Genomic DNA, 23,382 nt, shown 5'->3' with positions numbered 1-23,382 from the left:
GAAACGGAAAGAAATGGAATGTGGAATGGAATATGGACTGAAATGTGCAATGCAATGTGGTTTGGAAAGTGGAGTGGAATTTACAGTGGAATGTAGAATGGAATGTGGAATGGAATGTGGAATAGAATGTGGAATGGAATGGAATAGAATGTGGAATGGAACATGGAATGGGACGTGGAATGGAACATGGAAAGGAATGTAGAATGGAATGTGGAATGGGAAGTGAAAAAGACTGGAATGGAATGTGGAAAGGAATGTGGAATGGAACGTGGAATGGAACATGGAATGGAAAGAGGAATTGGATGTGCAATGGATTGTGGAATGGAAAGTGGAATGGAAAAGAATGTAACGTGGAATGGAACGTGGAATGAAATGGAATGGAAAGTGGAACGGATCGTGGAAAAGAACATGGAAAGGAGGGTGGAATGGAATGCGGAATGGAATGTGGAATGGAATGTGGAAGGCAATGTGCCATGGAATGGAATGGAATGGAATGGAATGTGGAATGTAAGGTGCAATGGTTCCTGTAATTAAACGTGGAATGGATCATCAAATGGAACTGGAAGGGAATGTGGTATGGAATGTGCAATGGAATATGGAATGGAACGTGAAAATGAATGGATTGGAATGTTGAATGGAAGGTGGAATGGAATGGAATGGAATGAGAAATGGAATGTGGAATGGAAAGTGGAATGCAATGGAATATAATGGGGAATGGAATGGAATGGAATGTGGAATTGAAAGGCATGGAACGTGGAACGAGATGTGGAATGGAACATGGAAAACAACATGGAATGGAACGTGGAATGGAATATCGAATGGAATGGAATGGAATCTGAACTGGAATGGAAAGGAATGAGGAATGGAAAGTAATGGAACGTGGAATGTAACATGGAATGGAAAGTGGAATTGAATGGAATGGAAAGTGGAATGAAATGTGGAATGGAATGGAATGGAACTTGGAATTGAATGGAATGCAACGTGAAATGGAAAGTGAAATGGAACGGAATGGAATGTATAATTTAATGGAATGGAACGTGTAATGGAACATGGAATGGAATGGAATGGAACTTGAAATGCAACGTGGAATGGAAAGTGGAATGGAACATGGTATGGAACATGGAATGGAATGGAATTGAACGTGTAATGGAATGAAATGGAAAGTGGAATGGAAAGGAATGCAACCTGGAATGGGACGTGGAATGGAATGTGGAAAGGAATGGAAAGGAATGTGGAACGGAATGGAATGGAACGTGAAATGGAATGGAATGGAGTGGAATATAGAATGGAATGGAATGGAATGCGGAATGCAATGGAATGAAAGGTGGAATGGAATGGAACGGAATACAACGAAATGTGGAATGGAATGGAATGGAATGGAAACTGAAATATAATTTGGAACGGAATGTGAAATGTAATGTGGAATGGAATGTGGAATGGAAGTAATTGGAACGTGGAATGGAATGGAATGGAACGTGGAATGGAATGGAATAGAATGGAAAGTGGAATGGAACGTGGAATGGAACATGCAATGGAACGTGGAATGGAATGTGGTATGAAAGATGGAATGGAATGGAATGGAAAGTGGAAAAGAATGTGGAAAGGAATGCAATGGATTGAGAATGGAATGTGGAATGGAATGGATGGAAAGTGAAATGGAATATTGAATGGAATGTGGTATGAAATGTGGAATGGAATGTGGAATGGAACGGAATGGAATGAGGAATGGAATGTGGAATGGAATGTGGAACGGAACGTGGAATGGAATGTGGAATGGAATGTGGAGGGGAATGGAATGGCATATGAAATGGAATGGAATGGAATGTTAAAGGGAATGGCATGGAATTTGGAAAGGAATGTGGACTGGAATGTGAAACAGTATGCAATAGAAAGTGGAATGGAATGGAATTGAATGTGGAATGGAAGGTGGAATGGAATGGGATGCAAAGTGGAATGAAATGTGGTATCGAATGGAATGGAGTGGAATGTGGAATGGAATGGAATGGAATGGAATGTGGAATGGAATGTTAAATGGAATGAAATGGAATGTGGACTTGAATGTGGAATGGAATGAAATGGAATGGAATGTTGAATGAAATGCAATGGAATATGGAATGGAGTGGACTGGAATGTGGAATGGAATGTGGGATGGAATGGAAAGGAATGTGGAAGGCAATGGAATGGAATGTGGAATGGAATGGTTTGGAATGTGGAATGGAATTTAATGGAAAGTGGAATGGAATGTGGAATGGAATGTGGAATGGAATGGAATGGAATAGAATGTGGAATGGAAGGTGGAATTGATGAAATGGATTGTGAAATTGAATGGAATGGAATGTGGAATGGAATGAGCAATGGAATGTGGAATGGAATGTGGAAAGGAATGGAATGGAATGTGGAAAGGAATGGAACAGAAGGTAGAATGGAATGTGCAATGGAATGTGGAATGGATTGTGGAATGGAAAGGAATGGGATGGAATGTGGAAAGGAATGGTGAATGGAATGGAATCAAATGAGGAACGGAATGTGGAATAGAATGGAATGGAATGTAGAATGGAATGGAATGGTATGTGGAATGGAATGGAATGGAAGGTGGAATGGAAGGAGGAATTGAATGTGGAGTGGAATGTGTAATCGAATGATATGTGGAATTGAATACAATAGAATACAATAAATGATTAGAGAAGAATGTTGAATGGAAAGGAATATAATGTGCAATGGAATGGAATGCAATGGAATGTGGGTTGGAATGGAATATAAAGCAGTGGAATGGAATCTGGAAAGAAAGGAATGGAAAGTGGAAAGGAATAGAATGTGGAATGGAAGGAAATGGAATGAAAAGAAATGGAATGGAATGTGGAATGGAATGTGGAATGGAATGGAATAGAATGTGGACTGGAATGGAATGGAATGGAATGGAAAGGATTGGAATGGAATTGGGAATGGTATGCAATGGAATTGAATGGAATATAGAAAGGAATGGAAAGGAATGTGGAATGGAATAGAACGTGGAATGGAATGAATTGGAATGGAAAGCAGAATGGAATGGAATGGAATGGAATGTGGAATGGAATGGAATGGAGTTGACTGGAATGTGGAACGGAATGCAGTCAAATGTGCAATGGAATAGAATGTGGAATGGAATGAAATGGAAAGGATTTTGGAATGGAATAGAATGTGGAATGGAATGAAGTGGAATGGAATGTTTAACGGAATGGAATGGAATGGAATGTGGAATGGAATGGAATGGAATGGATTCGAACTGAACGGAATGTGGAATGGAATGGAGTGGAAAGTGGAATGGAATTGAATGGGGAATGGAAAGAAAAGGAATGGAAGGTGGAATGGAATGGAATGGAATGCGGAATGGAATGAAATGGGATATGGAATGGAGTGGAAAGGAATGAAATCTGGAATTTAAGGTGGAATGGAATGGGATGGAATGGAAAGGAAAGTGGAATGGAACGCAATCTAATCTAGACTAGAATGTGGAATGGAAAGTGGACCGCAATGTGTAAAGGAATGGAATGGAAAGTGGAATGGAACTGAATGGAATGTGGAATGGAAATTGGAATGGAATGGAATGGCATGTGAAATGGTATGTGCAATGCAAAGTGGAATGCAACTTGGAATGGAACGTGGAAAGGAACGTGGAATGGATTGGAATGGAACGTGAAAAGCAATGGAAAGAAATATGGAATGGAATGGAATGTTCAATGGAATGTGGAATGGAATGGAATTGAAGGCAGAATAGAATGTGGAATTGAATGGAAATGAATTTGAAATGGAAAGAAATGGAATATGGAATGAAATGTGGAATGGAATGGAATGGAATTGAATGTGAAATGGAATGGAATGGAATGTGGAATGGAATGTGCAAATGAATGGAATGGAGTGGAATGTGGATTGGAATCTGGAATGGAATGGAATGGAATGTGGAATGAAAAGGAATGGAATGGGGAATGGAATGGTTTGCAATGTGGAATGGAACGTGGAATGAAATGGAATGTGGAATGGAATGTGGAATGGAAATGACTGGAACGTGGAATTGAATGGAATTGAATGAAATGGAATGTGCAATTGATTGGAAATGAAAGGGGAATGGAAATTGGAAGGGAATGGAATGGAATGTGGTATATAATAGATTGGACGTGAATGTGCAGTGGAACGTAGAATGGAATGTGGAATGGAATGGAATGCAATGTGGAAGGCAATTGACCTTGGAATGGAATGGAATGGAATGTGGATTGGAATGGAATTGAAGGGAATTTGGAATGGAATGGAATGGAATGGAAAGTGGAACGGAATGGAATGGAATCTGGAATGCAATGGAATGGAATGGAACTTGGAATTGAATGGAATGGAATGGAAGGTGGAATGCAATGGAACGGAATCGAACGTGGAATTGAATGGAATTGAACGGGGAAAGGAAAGTGGAAAGGAAAGTGGAATTGAATGTGGAATGGAATGGAATAGAATGCGGAATGGAATGGAATGGAATGTGGAATAGAATGCAATGGAATGGAATGTGAAACGGAATGTGGAATGGAATGTGGAATGCAATGTGTAACGGAATGGAATAGATTGTGGAATGGAACTGAACTTGGAATGGAATGGAATGGAATGTGGATTGTAATGGAATGGAATGCAATGTGGAATGGAATGCAATTGAATGGAAAATAAAATGGAATTTGGAATGGAATGTGGAATAGAATGAAATGGAATGTGTAATGCAATAGAATGGAATATGGAATGATATGTGGAATGTAATCGAACATGGAATGGAATGTGGAATGGAATGTGTAATGGAATGTGGAATGTAATGTGGAATGGAATGTGGAATGGAATATGGAATGAAATGTAGAATGGAATGTGGAATGGAATGGAATGGAATGTGGAATGGAATGGAATGGAATGTGGAATGGAATGGAATGGAATGTGGAATGAAACGGAATGGAATGTGGAATGAAATGGGGAATTGAATGTGGAATGAAAACTGTAATGGAACGTGGAAGGGAATGGAATGGAACGTGGAACGAAATGTGAAATGGAATGGAAGAGAATGTGGAATGGAATGTGCAATGAAACGTGGAACGGAATAGAAAGGAATGTGGAACGGAAGGTGGAGTGGAATGGAAAGGAATGTCGAATAGAATGCAATGTAATGCGCAATGTAATGTGCAATGGAATGGAATGTAATGGAATGTGGAATGAAATGTGGAATTGAATGGAATGGAAAGTGGAACGTAATGGAATGGAATGGAATGTGGAATTGAATGGAATGGAATGTGGAATGGAAGGTGGAGTTGAATGGAAAGGAATGTAGAATGGAATGTAATGGATTCTGAAATGGAATGTGGAAAGGAATGGAATGTGGAAGGGAATGGAATGGAATGTGGAATGGAATGTGAAATGGAAAGGAGTGTAACGTGGGATGGAATGGAATGGAATGGAATGTGGAATGGAATGTAATGGAATGTGGAATGCAATGGAATGGAATGGAACGTGGAATTGAATGGAATTGAACGGGGAAAGGAATGTGGAATGGAAAGTGGAATGGAATCTGGAATGGAATGGAAACGGATGTCGAATGGAATGGAATGGAATGGGGAATAGAATACAATAGAAGTGAATGTGTAATGGAATGTGGAATGGAATGGAATGGATTGTGGAATGGAATGGAATGGAATGTGTAATGGAATGGGTTGCAATGTGGAATTGAATGTGGAATGGAATGGAATTGAAAGTAGAATGGAATGGAATGAAAGTGGAATTGAATGGGAATGGAATGGAATGGAATACAATGTGGAATGGAATGGAATGAAAGTGGAATTGAATGGGAATGGAATGGAATGGAATACAATGTGGAATGGAATGGAATGGAATGTGGAATGGAATGTAATGTAATGGAATGGAATGGAATGGAATGTGGAATGGAATGGAATCGAATGGAAAGTGGAATGGAATGGAATGGAAAGTTGAATGCAATGGAATGGAATGGAACATGGAATTGAATGGAATGGAAGGGAACTTTGAATTCAATGGAATGAAAACGAACGTGGAATTGAATGGGATTGAACGGGGAAAGGAATGTGGAATGGAATGGAATGGAATGTGGAATAGAATGGAATGGAATGGAATGTGCAATGGAATGTGGAATGGAATGTGGTATGGAATTGAGCTTCAAATGGAATGGAAAGGAATATGGATTGGAATGGAATGGAATGGAATGTGAAATGTAATGGAATGGAATGGAAAGTGAAAAGGAATTTGGAATGGAATGTGGAATGTAATGAAATGAAATGTGGGATGGAATAGAATGGAAAGTGGAATGGAGAGTGAAATGCAATGGAACAAGGAATGGAATGTGGAATGGAATGTGTAATAGAATGTGGAATGGTATGCGGAACGGAATGTGGGATGGAATATGGAATGAAATGTAGTATGGAATGAGGAATGTAATGGAATGTAATGTCCAATGGAATGTGGAATGGAATGAATTTGAATGCGGAATGGAAGGTGGAATGCAATGGAAACAAATGTGAAATGGAAACAAACGGAATGAGGAATAGAATATGGAAGGGAATGGAATGGAATTGAATGTGAAATGGAATGGAATGGAATGTTTAATTTAATGTGCAAAGGAATGGAATGCAGTTCAATTTGGATTCGAATGTGGAATGGAATAGAATGGAATGCATTGTGGAATTTAATGGTTTGCAGTGTGGGATTGAATGCGGAATGGAATGGAATGGAATAGAATTGAAAGTGGAATGGAATGGAATGGAATGTGGAATGGAATGGGAATGGAAAAGAATGCAATGTGGAATGGAATGGAATGGAATGTGGAACAGAATTGAATGGAACGTGGAATTGAATGGAATGGAAAGCGGAATGGAATGGAAATGAACGGGGAATGGAATGTGTAATGGAATGTGGAATGGAATGGAATGGAATGTGGAATGGATTTGAATGGAATGTGGAATAGAATAGAATGGAAGTAAATATGCAATGGAATGTGGAATGGAATGTGGAATGGAATTGAATGGAATGTGGATTGGAATGGAATGGAATGGAATGTGGAATGGAATGGAAAGGAATGTGGAATGGAATGGAGTGGGATGTGGAATGGAATGGAATTCAATGTGGAATTCAATAGAATGGACTAGAATGTGGAATTGAATGGAATGGAATGGAACATTGAATGCAATGGAATGGAATGGAAGGTGGAATGGGGTGTGAAATGGAATGTGGAATGGAACGTGGAATGGAATGAAATGGAAGGTGGAATGGAATGTGCAATGGAATGTGGAATGGAATGGAATGGAACGTGGAATGGAATGGAAAGGAATATAGAATAGAATAGAATGGAATGTGCAATGGAATGTGGAAAGGAATGTGGAATGAAATGGAATGGAATGTGGAATGCAGTTGAACTTGAAATGGAAGGGAATGGAATGTGGATGGGAATGGAATGGATTGGAATGTGGAATTGAATATAATGGAATGGAAAGTGAAATGGAATTTGGAATGAAATGTAGAATGCAATAGAATGGAAAGTGTAATGGAAAGTGGAATGGAATGCAACATGGAATGGAGTGTAAAATGGAATGGGTAATGGAATGTGGAATGCAATGTGGAGTGGAATGTGGAATGGAATATGGAATGAAATTTAGTATGAAATGTGGAATGGAAAGGAATGGAATGTGGAATGGAACGGAAAGCAATATGGAATGAAATGTGGAATGGAATGTGGAATGAAACGTGGAATGGAAGGAGGATAAGAATGGAATGGAACGTGGAATGAAATGTGGAATGGAATGTGGAATGAAACGTGGAATGGAAGGAGGATAAGAATGGAATGGAACGTGGAATGAAATGTGGAATGGAATGTGCAATGGAGTGTGGAATGGAATGGAATGGAATGTTGTACGAAACGTGGAATGTAATGGAATGTGGAATGGAATGTGGAATGGAATGCAAAGGAATGAGAATGGAATGTGGAATGCAGTGGAATGGAGTGTGGAATGGAATGTGGAATGGAATGCAATGGAATGAGAATGGAATGTGGAATGCAATGGAGTGGAGTGTGGAATGGAATGTGGAATGGAATGGATTGGAATGTGGAATGGAATGTGTAATGAAATGTGGAATGGAACGGAATGGAATGTGGAATGGAACGTGGAATGGAACAAGGAATGGAACGTAGGATGGGATGTTCAATGGAATACGGAATGGAAAGTTGAATGGAATGGAATGGAACGTGTAATTTAACGTGGAAAGGAATGGAATGGAATGTGCAATGGAACGTAGAATGAAACGTGTAAAGGAATGTGGAAAGGAACGTGGAATGGAATGTGGAATGGAATGTGGAAGGGAATGTGGAGGGGAACGGAATGGAATGAAATAGAATGCGGAATGGAACGTGCAATGTGTCGTGGAATTGAGTGTGGAATGGATCGTGGAATAGAACGTGAAATGGAATGTGGAATGTAATGTGGAATGGAATATGGAATGGAACGTCAAATTAAATGGAATGGAATGTTGAATGAAACGTGCAATGCAATGGAATGGAACGTGGAATGGAACGAGGAATGTAATGGAATCGAATGTGGAATGGAATCTGGAAAGGAAAGTGGAATGGAATGGAATGCAATGTGGAAAGGAACGTGGAATGTTATGTAATGGAATGTGGAATGGAGCGTGGAATCGAAAATGGAATGGAAGGAGGAACGGAATGGAATGGAAAGTGGAATGCAACTTGGAAAGAATGGAATGGAACTTGGATTGGACTGTGAAATGGAATGTGGAACGGAATGTGGAATGGAACGTGGAATGGAATCGATTGGAATGTGGAATGGAAAGGGATGGAACTTGGAATGCAATGTGGAATCGAATGTGAAATGGAACGTGGAATGGAAAGTGGAGTGAAATGGAATGGAACATGGAATGCATCGTGGAATGGAACGTGCGATGGAATGTGGAATGCAAAGGAATGGAATGTGGAATCGAATGGAATGCAATATGGAATGGAATTGAATGGAGTGGAATGTGGAATGTAATAGAATAGAATGGAATGGAAGGCGGAATGCAACGGAATAGGATGTGGAATGGAATGGAGTGTTATGTGGAATGGAATGGAATGGAATGTGGAATAGAATTGAATGGAATGTGGAATGGAATGCAGTGGAATGTGGAATGGAATGGAATGGAATGTGGAATGGAATGGAATGGAATGTGCAATGCAATGTGGAATGGAATGCAATGGAATGTGAATTGGAATGGAATGGAATGGAATGTGGAATGGAATGGAATGGAAAGTGAAATTAAATTTCGAATGGAATGTGGAATGGAATGAAATGGAAAGTGGAATGGAATAGAATGGACTGTGGAATGGAAACTGAAATTCAATGGAACAAGGAATGGAATGTGGAATGGAATGTGTAATGGAAAGTGGAATGGAATGTGGAATGGAATATGGAATGAAATGTAGTATGGAATGTGGAGTGGAATGGAGAGGAAAGTCCAATGGAATGTGAAATGGAATGGAATTGAATGCGGAATGGAATGTTGAATGGAATGGAACGGAATGTGAAATGGAAAGAAATGGAATGTCGAATGGAATGTGGAATGGAATGGAATGGAATTGAAAGTGAAATGGAATGGAATGGAATGTGGAATGGAATGTGGAATGGAATGGAATGGATTGTGGAATGGAATGCAATGGAATGTGGAATGAAATGGGTTTCAATATGGAATTGAAAGTGGAATGGAATGGAATTGAATGTGGAATGGAATGGAATGGATGTGGAATGGAATGGGAATGGAATGGAATGAAAGCGGAATGAAATGGAATGGAATTTGGAATGGAATGGAATGGAAAGTGGAATGGAATTGAGTGGAAAGTGGAATTGAATGGATTGGAACATGGAATTGAAGAGAATTGAATGCGGAATGGAATGCGTAATGGAATGTTGAGTGGAATGGAATGGAATGTGGAATGGAATGGAATGGAATGGGGAATAGAATAGAATGGAAGTCAATGTGTAACGGAATGTGGAATGGAATGGAATGGAATTGAATTTGGAATGGAATGGAATGGAATTTGGAATGGAATGGAATTTAATGGAATGTGGAATGGAATGGAATGGAATGGAAAGTGAAAAGAAATTTGGAATGGAATGTGGAATGGAATGAAATGGAATGTGGAATGGAATAGAATGGAATGTGGAATGGAAAGTGAAACGCAATGGAACAAGGAATGGAATGTGGAATGCAATGTGTAATGGAAAGTGGAATGGAATGTGGAATGGAATATGGAATGAAATGTAGTATGGTATGTGGAATGGAATGGAGTGGAATGTCCAATGGAATGTGGAATGGAATGGAATTGAATGCGGAATGGAATGTGGAATGAAATGGAAAGGAATGTGAAATGGAAAGAAAAGGAAAGTTGAATGGAATGTGCAAAGGAATGGAATGGAATTGAATGAGGAATGGAATGTAGTGGAATGTGGATTGGAATGTGGAATGGAATGGAATGGATTGTGGAATGGAATGGAATGGAATGTGGAATGGAATGGGTTGCAATGTGGAATTGAATGTGGAATGGAATGGAATTGAAAGTGGAATGGAATGGAATGGATGTGGAATTGAATGGGAATGGAATGGAATGCAATGTGGAATGGATTGGAATGGAATGTGGAATGGAATGGAATGGGAAGTGGAATGGAATTCAGTGCAAAGGGGAATTGAATGGAATGGAATGTGGAATTGAAGGGAATTGAACATGGAATGCAATATGTTATGGAATGTTGAATGGAATGGAAAGGAATGTGGAATGGAATGGAATGGAATGGGGAATAGAATAGAATGGAAGTGAGAGTATAATTGAATCTGGAATGGAATTGAATGGAATTTGGAATGGAATTGAACTTGGAATGGAATGGAAAGGAATAGGGAATGGAATGGAATGATATGGAATGTGGAATTGAATGGAATGGAATGGAATGTGGAATGGAACGGAATGGAATGGAATGTGGAATGGAATGGAATGGAAAGTTGAATTCAATGCAACGGAATCAAATGTGGAATTGAATGGAATGGATTGGAACATTGATTTCAATGGAATGAAAGGAACATGGAATTGAATGGAATTGAATGGGGAAAGGAATGTGGAATGGAATGGAATGGAATGTGGAATAGAATGTAATGGAATGGAATGTGCAATGGAATGTGGAATGGACTGTGGAATGGAATTGAACTTGGAATGGAATGGAATGGAATGTGGATTGGAATGAAATGGAATGGAATGTGGAATGGAATGGAATGGAAAGTGAAATGGAAATTGGAATGGAATGTTTAATGTAATGAAATGAAATGTGGAATGGAATAGAATGGAATGTGGAATGGAAAGTGAAATGAAATGGAACAAGGAATCAAATGTGGAATGGAATGTGAAATAGAATAAGGAATGGTGTGTGGAATGGAAAGTGGGATGGAATATGGAATGAAATGTAGTATGGAATGAGGAATGGAATGGAATGGAATGTCCAATGGAATGTGGAATGGAATGAAACTGAATGCGGAATGGAATGTGGAATGGAATGGAAAGAAAGGTGAAATGGAAAGAAATGGAATATGGAATGGAATGTGGAAGGGGATGGAATGGAATTGAATGTGAAACGGAATGGAATGTAATGTGGAATGGAATGTGCAAAGGAATGGAATGGAGTGGAATGTGGATTGGAATGTGGAATGGAATGGAATGGAATGGATTGTGGAATTTAATGGTTTGCAATTTGGAATTGAATGTGGAATGGAATGGAATGGAATAGAATTGAAAGTGGAATGGAATGGAATGGAATGTGGAATGGAATGGGAATGGAAACAAATGCAATGTGGAATGGAATGGAATGCAATGTGGAACGGAATTGAATGAAACGTGGAATTGAATGGAATGTAACGTGGAATTGAATAGAATTGAACGGGGAATGGAATGTGTAATGGAATGTGGAATGAAATGGAATGAAATGTGGAATGGCATTGAATGGAATGTGGAATAGAATAGAATGGAAGTAAATATGCAATGAAATGTGGAATGGAATGTGGAATGGAATTGAATGGAATGTGTATTGGAATGGAATGTGGAATGGAATGGAATGGAATGTGGAATGGAATGGAAAGGAATGTAGAATAGAACGGAATGGAATGTGCAATGGAATGTGGAAAGGAATGTGGAATGGAATTGAACTTGGAATGGAATGGATTGGAATGTGGATTGGAATGGAATGGAATGGAATGTGGAATGGAATATAATGGAATGGAAAGTGAAATGGAATTTGGAATGAAATTTAGAATGGAATAGAAGGGAACGTGTAATGGAAAGTGGAATGGAATGGAACATGGAATGGAATGTGTAATGGAATGTGTAATGGAATGTGGAATGCAATGTGGAATAGAATATGGAATGGAATATGGAATGAAATGTAGTATGGAATGTGAAAAGGAAAGGAATGGAATGTGGAATGGAACGGAATGCAATATGCAATTAAATGTGGAATGGAATGTGGAATGAAACATGGAATGGAACGAGGATAGGAATGGAATGAAACGTGGAATGAAATGTGGAATGGAATGTGCAATGGAATGTGGAATGAAATGGAAAGGAATGTGAAATGGAAGGTGCAGTTTAACGGAAAGGAACGTGGAATGGAATGCAATGGAATGTGCATTGGAATGTCGAATGGAATGGAATGGAATGTGGAATGGAATGTCAAATAGAATGGAGTGGATTGTGGAATGGAATGTGAAATGGAAAGTACAGTAATGTGGAATGGAATGTGGAATGGAATGTGGAATGCAATGGAATGGAATGTGGAATGGAATGAAATGGAATGTGGAATATAATGGAATGGAATGGAATGGAATGGGAATTGAATAGAATGGAATGTGGAATGCAATGGAATGGAATGAAATGAGGAATGGAATGGAATGGAATATGGAATGCAATGCAATGGAATGAAATGAGGAATCGAAAGGAATTGAATGTGGAATGGAATGGAATGGTATGGAATGTGAAATGGAATGGAATAGAACGTGGAATGGAACGTGGATTGGAATAAAATGGAATGATGATTGAAATGGAATAGAACGTGGAAAAGAATGTGGAATGATTGTGGAATGGAAAGTGGAATGGAATGAAATGGAATATTGAATGGAATGGAATGGAATGTGGAATAGTACGGAATCGGAAGGAATGGAATGCGGAATGGAATGGAATAGAATATGGAATGCAATGGAATGGAGTGAAATGTGGAATTGAATGGAATGGAAAGTGGAATGGAATGGAATGGAATGAGGAATGGGATGGAATGGAAGGTGGAATGGAATGAGGAATGGAATGTGGAATGGCATGTGAAATGGAATGTGGAATGCAATGGAATGGAATGTTGACTGTAAAGTAATGGAACATGTAATAGAATGGAATGGAATGCAATGTGGAATGGAATGGAAAGGAACGTGGAATTGAAAGCAGTGGAATTTGGAAGGGAATGGAATGGAACGTGGAATAGAATGTGGAATGGAATTTAATGCAACGTGAAATGCAATGTGGAAAGGAATGAGGAATGAAAAGTGGAATGGAACGTGTAATGGAATGGAAAGGAAGGTGAAATAGATTGGAATGGAACGTGGAATGTAATGTGGAATGGAATGTGGAATGGGAAGTGGAATGGAATGGAATGCAACTTGGAATGGGATGTGGTAGAATGTGGAATGGAATGGAATGGAATGTGGAATGGAATGGAATGGAAAGTGGAAGGGAATGTATTGGAATGTGGAATGGAATGGAATGAAACGTGGAATGGAACGTGGAATGGTACGTGGAATGGATTGTTTAATGGAATGGAATGGAATGTGGAATAGAATGCAATGGAATGTAATGAAACGTGGAATGGAATGTGGAATCGTACGTGGAATGGATTGTTTAATGGAATGGAATGGAATGTGGAATAGAATGGAACGGAATGGAATGTGGATTGGAATGTGGAATGGATCGAAGAATGGAATGGAATGGAATGAGCAACAGAATGGAAAGTAATGTGTACTGGAATGGTATGGATTGGAATGGAAAGTGAAACAGAATATGGAACGGAATGTGAAATGGAAAGTCGAATGGACTGTGGAACGGAATGAAACGGAACGTGGAATGGACAGGAATGGAACTTGGTATGGAATGGAATGGAAAGTTAAAAGGAACGTGGAATGGATCACCGAATGGAAAGAGAAATGGAATGTGGAATGGAACGTGGAACGGAAAGTGGAATGGATCATGGAATGGAATGAGGAATGGAATGTGGAATGGAATGTGGAATGGAATGGAATGTTGTATGAAATGTGGAATGGAATGGAATGTGGAATGGAATGTTTTATGAAATGTGGAATGGAATGGAATGTGGAATGGAATGTGGAATGGAATGCAATGGAATAAGAATGGAATGTGGAATGGAATGTGGAATTGAATGGAATGGAATGTTGTATGAAACGTGGAATGGAATGGAATGTGGAATGGAATGCAATGGAATGAGAATGGAATGTGGAATGCAATGGAATGGAAAGTGGAATGGAATGTGGAATGCAATGGAATGGAATGTGGAATGGAACGTGGAATGGAACAAGGAATGGAACATAGAAAGGGAAGTTCAATGGAATATGGAGTGGAAAGATGAATGGAATGCAACGAGTAATTGAACGTGGAAAGTAAGGGAATGGAATGTGGAATTGATCGTAGAATGAAATGTGTAAAGGAATGTGGAATGGAACGTGGAATGGAATGTGGAATGGAATGTGGAAGGGAATGTGGAGGGGAACGGAATAGAATGGAATAGAATATGGAATGGAAAATGCAATGTATCATAGAATTGAGTGTGGAATGGATCGCGGAATGGAACGTGAAATGGAATGTGGAATGTAATGTGGAATGGAATATGGAATGGAACGTGAAATTAAATGGAATGGAATGTTGAATGAAACGTGGAATGGAATGGAATGGAATGTGGAATGGAACGTGGAATGTAATGGAATCGAATGTGGAATGGAATCTGGAAAGGAAAGTGGAATAGAATGGAATGTGGAATGGAACGTGGAATGTAATGGAAAGGAATGTGGAATGGAAGGTGGAATTGAAACTGCAATGGAACGAGGAATGGAATGGAATGGAAAGTGGAATGGAACTTGGAAATAATGGAATGGAACTTGGATTGGAATGTGAAATGGAATGCGGAATGGAATCGATTGGAATGTGAAATGGAATGCGGAATGGAATCGATTGGAATGTGAAATGGAATGCGATGGAACATGCAATGCAATGTGGAATGGAATATGAAATGGAACGTGGAATTGAAAGTGGAGTGAAATGGAATGGAACATGGAATGCATCGTGGAATGGAACGTGGAATGGAATGTGGAATGCAAAGGAATGGAATGTGGAATTAAATGGAATGGAATATGGAATGGAATTGAAGGGAGTGGAAAGTGGAATGTAATGGAATAGAATGGAATGGAAGGCGGAATGTGATGGAAAGGGATGTGGAATGGAATGGAATGGAATGTGGAATGGAATGCAATGTAATGGAATGGAATGTGCAGTTGAATGGAATGGAATGAGGAAAGGAATGGATTGGAATGTGGAATGCAATGGAATGGAAATTGGAATGGAATGTGGAATGGAATGTGGAATGGATTGTGCAATGGAATGGAATGGAAAGTGGAATAGAATGGAGTGGAATGGAATGTGGAATGGAATGGAATGGAATGTGGAATGGAATGGAATGGAATGTGGAATGAACTGGAATGGAATGTGTAATGGAATGGAATGGAATGGAAAGTGAAATAGAATGTGGAATGGAATGAGAAATGGAATGTGGAATTGAATGCGGAATGGAATGAAAAGGAACATTGAATGGAATGGAATGGAAAGTGGAATGGAATGGAATGGAACTTCGAATAGAATGTGGAATGGAATGGAAGGGAAAGTGGAATGAAATGTGGAGTGTAATAGAAAGGAATGTGGAACGGAATGGAATGGAATGAACGGAATGGAATGTGGAATGGAATGTGGAAGGGAATGAAAAGGAACGTTGAATGGAATGGAATGGAACTTCGAATAGAATGTGGAATGGAATGGAAGGGAAAGTGGAATGAAATGTGGAGTGTAATAGAAAGGAATGTGGAACGGAATGGAATGGAATATGGAATGGAATGTGGAATGGAATGGAATGGAATGTGGAATGGAATGTGCAATGGAATGTGGAATGGAAACTTTAATGGAATGGAATGGAGTGTGGAAACGAACATGGAAAGAAATTGAATGGAATATTGAATCGAAAGTGGAATGGAACGTGGAATGGAATGTGGAATGGAATGGAATGGAATGTGGAATGGAATGTGGAACGCAGTGTGGAATGCAATGGAATGTAGAATGTGGAATGGAATGTGGCAGGAAATTTAGTGGAATGTGTAATGGAAAGTGGATTGCAATGTAGAATGCGTTGTGGAATGGAACGTGGAATGTAATGAAATGGAAAGTGGAATGGAAAGTGGAATGGAATTAAATGGAAAGTGGAAACGTATGTGGAATGCAACTTGTAATGGAATGGAATGTGGAATGGATAGTGAAATGCAATGGAATTGATCGTGGAATTTAACATCTAATGGAACGTGGAATGGAATGTGGAATTCAACATAGGATAGAATGTGGAATCAAGTGTGGAATGGAACGGAATGGAATATGGAAAGGAATGTGGAATTGAGTGTGGAATGGAACGTGGAATGGAATGGAATGGAATGTGGAATGGAAAGTGGATTTGAATGGAATGGAATGGAATGGAATGGAATGTGGAATGGAATGTGGAATGGAATGTGCAATGGAATGGAATGAAATGTGGAATGAAATGAGGATTGGAATGGAATGGAATGTGGAACGGAATGGAATGGAATGTGGAATGGAATTTAACGGACATTGGAATGGAACGTGGAATGGAATGTGGAATGGAGTGGAATTGAATGTGGAACAGAATGTGGAATTCAATCTAATGGAATGTGGCATGGAGTGTGGAGTGGAACGTGGAATGGAATGCGGAATGGACTGGAATGTGGAAAGGAGTGTGGAATGGAAAGGAATGGAATGTGGAATGGAATGCTCAATGGAATGTGGAGTGGAACATGTCGGAATGTGGAATGGAAAGTGGAATGGAAAGTGGAATGGAATGGAATGGAACGTGGAATGGAATGGAGTGGAATAGAAAGTGGAATGGAATGGAATGGAATACGGAATGGAATGGAATGGAATGGAACGTGGAATGGAATGGAATGGAATGTGGAGTGGAACGTGGAATGGAATGTGGAACGGAACGTGGAATCGAAAGTGGAATGTATTGGAATGGAATGTGGAATGGAATGTGGAATTGAATGTGGAACAGAATGGGGAATTCAATCTAATTGAATGTGGCATGGAATGTGGAGTGGAACGTGGAATGGAATGGAGTGGAATGCGGAATGGAATACGGAATGGAATGGAATGCAATGTGGGATGGAATGTGGAATGGAATGCGGAATGGAATGGAATGTGTAATGGAGTGTGGAATGGAAAGGAATGGAATGCTCAATGGGATGTGGAATGGAATATGTTGGAATGCGGATTGGAATGTGGAATGGAACGTTGAATGGAAAGGAATGGAATGTGGAATGGATTGTGGAATGTAATGTAGAATGGAAATTGGAATGGAATGGAATGGAATGTGGAATGGAATGTGGAATGGAATGTGGAAAGGAACGTGGAATGGAAGGTGAAATGGAATGGAATTGAATGTGGAATGGGGTGGGGAATGGAATGGAATGGAATGTGCAATTCAAATGCAATGGAATGAAAAGGAAAGTGGAATGGAATGGAACGTGGAATGTAATGTGGAATGTAACGGAATGGATGGGAATGAAATGTGGAATGCAATGAAATGTAATTTGGAATGGAATGTGGAATGGAATGGAATGCAGTGAGGAATGGAATGTGCAAAGGAATGCGGAATGGAACTTGCAATGGAAGATGGAATGGAATGGAATGGAATGTGGAATGGAATTTAATGGAATGTGGAATGGAATGGAATGTTTAAAAGGAATGGAAAGGAAAGTGGAATGGAATGTGCACTGGAATGGAACACTATGTGGAATGGAATGTCGAATGAAATGTGGAATGGAATGGAATTGAATGTGGAATGGAATGGAATGTGCAATGGAATGGAATGTTTAAATGGAATGGAATGGAATGTGGAATGGAATGTGTACTAGAATGGATCACTATGTGGAATGGAATGTGGAATGGAATGGAATGGAATGGAATGTGGAAAGGAATGTTCAATGGAATGTGGAATGGAATGTGGAATGGAATGTGGAATGGAACATGGAATGGAATGGAATGGATTGCGGAATGGAATATGGAATGGAAATTGGAATGGAAAGTGGAATGTAACGTGGAATGGAACGTGGAATGTAATATGGAATGGAATGGAATAGAATGTGGAATGGAACGTGGAATGGAACGGGGAAAGGAATGGAATGGAACGATTAATTAAATGTGGAATGGAATGGAATGGGATGTGTAATGGCATGGAATGGAGTGTGCAATTGTAAGGAATGAAACGAGGAATGGAAAATGGAATAGAACGTGGAATGCAACGTGGAATGGAACGTGGAATGCAAACTGAAATGAAATGGAATTTAATGTGGAATTGAATTGTATGGAATGTGGAATGGAATGGAATGTATTGGAATGTGGAATGGAATGGAATGGAACGGAATGTGGAATGGAATGGAATGGACTCTAATGGAATGCGGAATTGAATGGAATAGAATGTGGAATGGAATGGAATGGAATGGAACGTGGAATGGAATGTGGAATGCAATGTGGAATGGAAAGTGGAATTGAATGGAATGTAAAGTGTAATAGAATGGAATGGAATGAAATGTGGAATGCAATGTGGAATGGAAAGTGGAATGGAATGGATCAGAATGTGGAATGAAATGGAATGGAATGCAATGGAAAGTGAAATAGAATGTGGAATGGAATGGAAAGGAATGTGGAATGGAATGAAATGGAAGGGAATGTGGAATGCAATGGAATGGAATGGAATGGAATGTGGAATGGAATGCAATGGAATGTGGAATGGTATTTGGAATGGAATGTGGAATGGAATGTGGAATGCAATGGAATGGATTGTGGAATGGAATGGAATGGAATGGAATGTGAAAAGTAAAGTAATGGAATGTGGAATGCAATGGAATGGAATGTGAAATTAAAGGAATGGAATGTGGAATGCAATGGAATGGAATGGAATGGATTGTGGAATGGAATGCAATGGAATGTGGATTCCAATTTGGAATGGAATGTGGAATGCAATGGAATGGATTGTGGAATGGAGTGGAATGGAATGGAATGTGAAAAGTAATGTAATGTAATGTAAAATGGAAATTGGAACGGAATATGGAATGGAATGAAATGGAATTGAATGGATTGTGGAATGGAATAGAATGGAATGTGGAATGCAATGGAATGGAAAGGAATGGGAAATGGAAAGGAATGGAATTTTAAATGGAATGGAAAGGTATGTGGAATGGAATGGAATGGAACGTGGAGTTGAAAGTGGAATGGAATGGAATGGATCATGGAATGGTATATGAAATGGAATGGAATGAAATGTGGAATGGAACGCGGAATGGAACGTCTAAAGGAAGGTGGAATGGAACGTGGAATGGAATTTTTATTGGAATGTGGAATGGAATTGAATGGAACGTGGAATGGAATGTGGGATGGAATGGAATGAAATGTGTAATGGAATGAGCAAGGGAATAGAATGGAATGTGTACCGCTATGTGGAATGAGATGGAATGGACCGTGGAATGGAACGTGGAATGGAATGGAATGGAACGTGGAATGGGACGTGGAATGGAACTTGGAATGGGACGTGGAATGGAACGTGGAAAGGAATGTGGAAAGGAATGTGGAATGGAATGTAGAATGGAATGGAATGGAATCTGGAAGGGAATGGAATGGAATCTGGAATGCAATGGAATGGAATGTGGAAAGGAATGTGGAATGGAATGGAATGTGAAATGGAACGGAACGGAATGGAATGTGGAATGGAATGGAATGGAATGTGGAATGGAATGGAATGAAATGTGGAATGGAATGTGGAATGGAATGGAATGGAATGGAATGCGGACAGGAATTGAATGGAATGGAGTAAACAGTGGAATGGAATGGAATGGAATGTGGAATGGAATGGGATGGAATTTGGAATGGAACGTGGAACAGTATGAAATGCGGAATGGAATGGAATGGAATATGGAATGGAACAGAATGTGGAATGGAAAGGAATGGAATGTGGAATGGAATGTTGAATGCAATGGAATGGAATGTGTACTGCAATGGAAAGGAATGTGGAATGGAATTTAATGGTATGTGGAATGGAACGTTCCATTCCATTCCAAATTACACTACATTCCATTCCATTCGACATTCCATTCTATTCCATTCCACATGCCATTCAATTCCAATCCACATTACATTCCAAGTTCTACTCCACGTTGCATTCCACTTTCAATTCCCCGTTGCATTCCACATTCCATTCCCTTCCATTCCACATTCCATTCTATTGCATTCCACTTTCCATTACAGGTTCCATTCCACATTACATTCCTCGTTTCATTCCGCGTTCCATTCCACGTTCCATTTCTTTCCACTCCACATTCCATTCCATTGCCTTACACATTCCATTCCTTTCCATTCCATTCCATTGCACATTCCATTCCACATTCCATTCCCTTCCATTACAGATTCCATTCTATTCCATTCCACATTTCATTCCACGTTCCATTCCACGTTCCATTCCACGTTCCATTCCAATACATTCCACATTCCTTTGCACATTGCATTCCATTCCAGACCATATTCCATTCCACATTCCATACATTCCATTTAAACATTCCATTCCATTCCATTCCATTCCATTCCACATTGCATTCCACATTCCATTCCATTTCACGCTGCATTCCACTTTCCATTACACATTCCATTCCATTCCATCCCACATTCCATTCCACATTCCAATCCATTCCATTCCGCGTTCCATTCCACGTTCCATTCCACGTTCCATTCCACATTCCATTCCATTCCATTCCACATTGCATTCCACATTCCATTCCATATTCCATAGCATTCCATTGCACATTACATTCCACAATCTATTCCATTCAATTCCCCATTGAATTCTACGTTCCTTTCCACGTTCCATTCCACATTCCATTCCACATTCCATTCCATTCCATTCCACATTGCATTCCACATTCCATTCCATATTCCATACCATTCCATTGCACATTACATTCCACAATGTATTCCATTCAATTCCCCATTCAATTCCACGTTCCGTTCCACATTCCATTCCAATTCTTTCCATTGCATGCCACATTCCATTCCATTCAATTCAATTCCGTATTCCATTCCATTCCATTCCACATTCCACTCCATTCCATTCCAAATTCCAATCCATTTCATTCCACATTCCATTCCCTTCCATTTCACATTCCATTCCATTCGATTCCATTCGATATTCCATTCCATTCCACATTGCAATGCATTCCTTTCCGCATTCCATTCCCTTCCATTGCACTTTCCATTCCATTCCACATTCCATTCCATTCCATTCCACATTCCATTCCATTCCATTCCACATTCCTTTCCAGATTCCATTCCTTTCCTTTCCACATTCCATTCCATTGAATTCCACATTCCTTTCTACATTCTTTTCCATTCCATTCCACTTTGCATGCCATTACATTCCACATTCCATTCTATTCCATTTTATTCCACTCCACATTGCATTCCATTCCATTCCATTCCCTTTCACATTCCATTCCATTCTATTTCATTCCACATTCCATTCCATTCCACATTGCATTCCATTCCGTTCCACACTCCATCCCCTTCCATTCCACATTCCATTCCATTCCACATTCCATTCCATTACATTCCACATTCCACTCCATCTATTCCATGTTCCATTCCTAATTCCATTACACATTCCTTTCCATTCCATTCCTTGTGTCATTCCATTCCGTTCCACATTCCATTCCACTTACAATTCCATTATTTTCCACATTCCATTCCATATTCCATTCTGTTCCATTCCACATATCATTCCTTTACATTCTCTTCCAATCCACATTCCATTCAATTCCATTCCGCATTCCATTCACTTCCATTCCATTCCATTCCACTTTCCCATCCACATACCATTCCACATTACATTACATTCCATTCCACATTCCATTGCATATTCCATTCCATTTCATTCCACATTCCTTTCCATTTCATTCCACATTCCATACCATTCCAGTCCACATTCCATTCCATTCCAGTCAGGTCCACATTACATTCCATTCCTCATTCCACTCCATTGCATTCCACATTAAATTCCATTCCATCCCACATTCCATTCCATTTAATTTCATTTCAGTCCACATTCCACTCCATTCCATTACATTCCACATTCCTTTCCATTCCATTCCGCAATTCATTCCATTCCATTAAACTTCACATTTCATTCCATTACACTTTCCATTCCAAGTTCCATTCCACTTTATATTCCACGTTCCATTCCACGTTCCATTCCGCATTCCATTCAATTTCTTTCCTTTCCCCATTCCATTATATTCCATTCCATTCCGAATTTCTTTCCATTTCATTCCAGGTTCCTTTCTAGTTTCCATTCAATTCCATTCCACATTCCATTTCACATTCCATTCCATTCAATTCAAGTTTACATTTGAAATTCCATTCCTTTCCATTCTACATTCCACTCCACATTCCATTCCATTCCATTCCAAATTCCATTCCATTCCATTCCTGTTCCGTTATGCATTCCATTCCAATCCACATTCCATTCCATTCCATTCCCCATTCCATGCTGCATTCCATCCCATTCCATTCCAAATTCAATTCTATTCCACTTTCCATTCCACATTCCATTGTATATTCCATACCATTCCATTCCATTCCACATTCCATTCCACTTTCCATTCCATTCCATTCCACATTCCATTCCACTTTCCATTCCATTCCTTCCAACATTCCATTCCTTTCCATTCCGTATACCATTCTATATTTCATTCCATTCCATTCCACATTCCATTCTACTTTCCATTCCTTTCCATACCACATTCCTTTCTACATTCCATTCCATTCCATTCCACATTCCATTGCATATTCCATTAAATTCCATTCAACATTCCATTCAATTCCATTCCACATTCTATTCCATTTCATTCTAT

Source organism: Pongo pygmaeus, chromosome 14 (genome assembly GCF_028885625.2).
Source record: "Pongo pygmaeus isolate AG05252 chromosome 14, NHGRI_mPonPyg2-v2.0_pri, whole genome shotgun sequence".
NCBI lineage: Eukaryota > Metazoa > Chordata > Mammalia > Primates > Hominidae > Pongo > Pongo pygmaeus.
Note: the sequence above shows the minus strand (reverse complement) of the source record.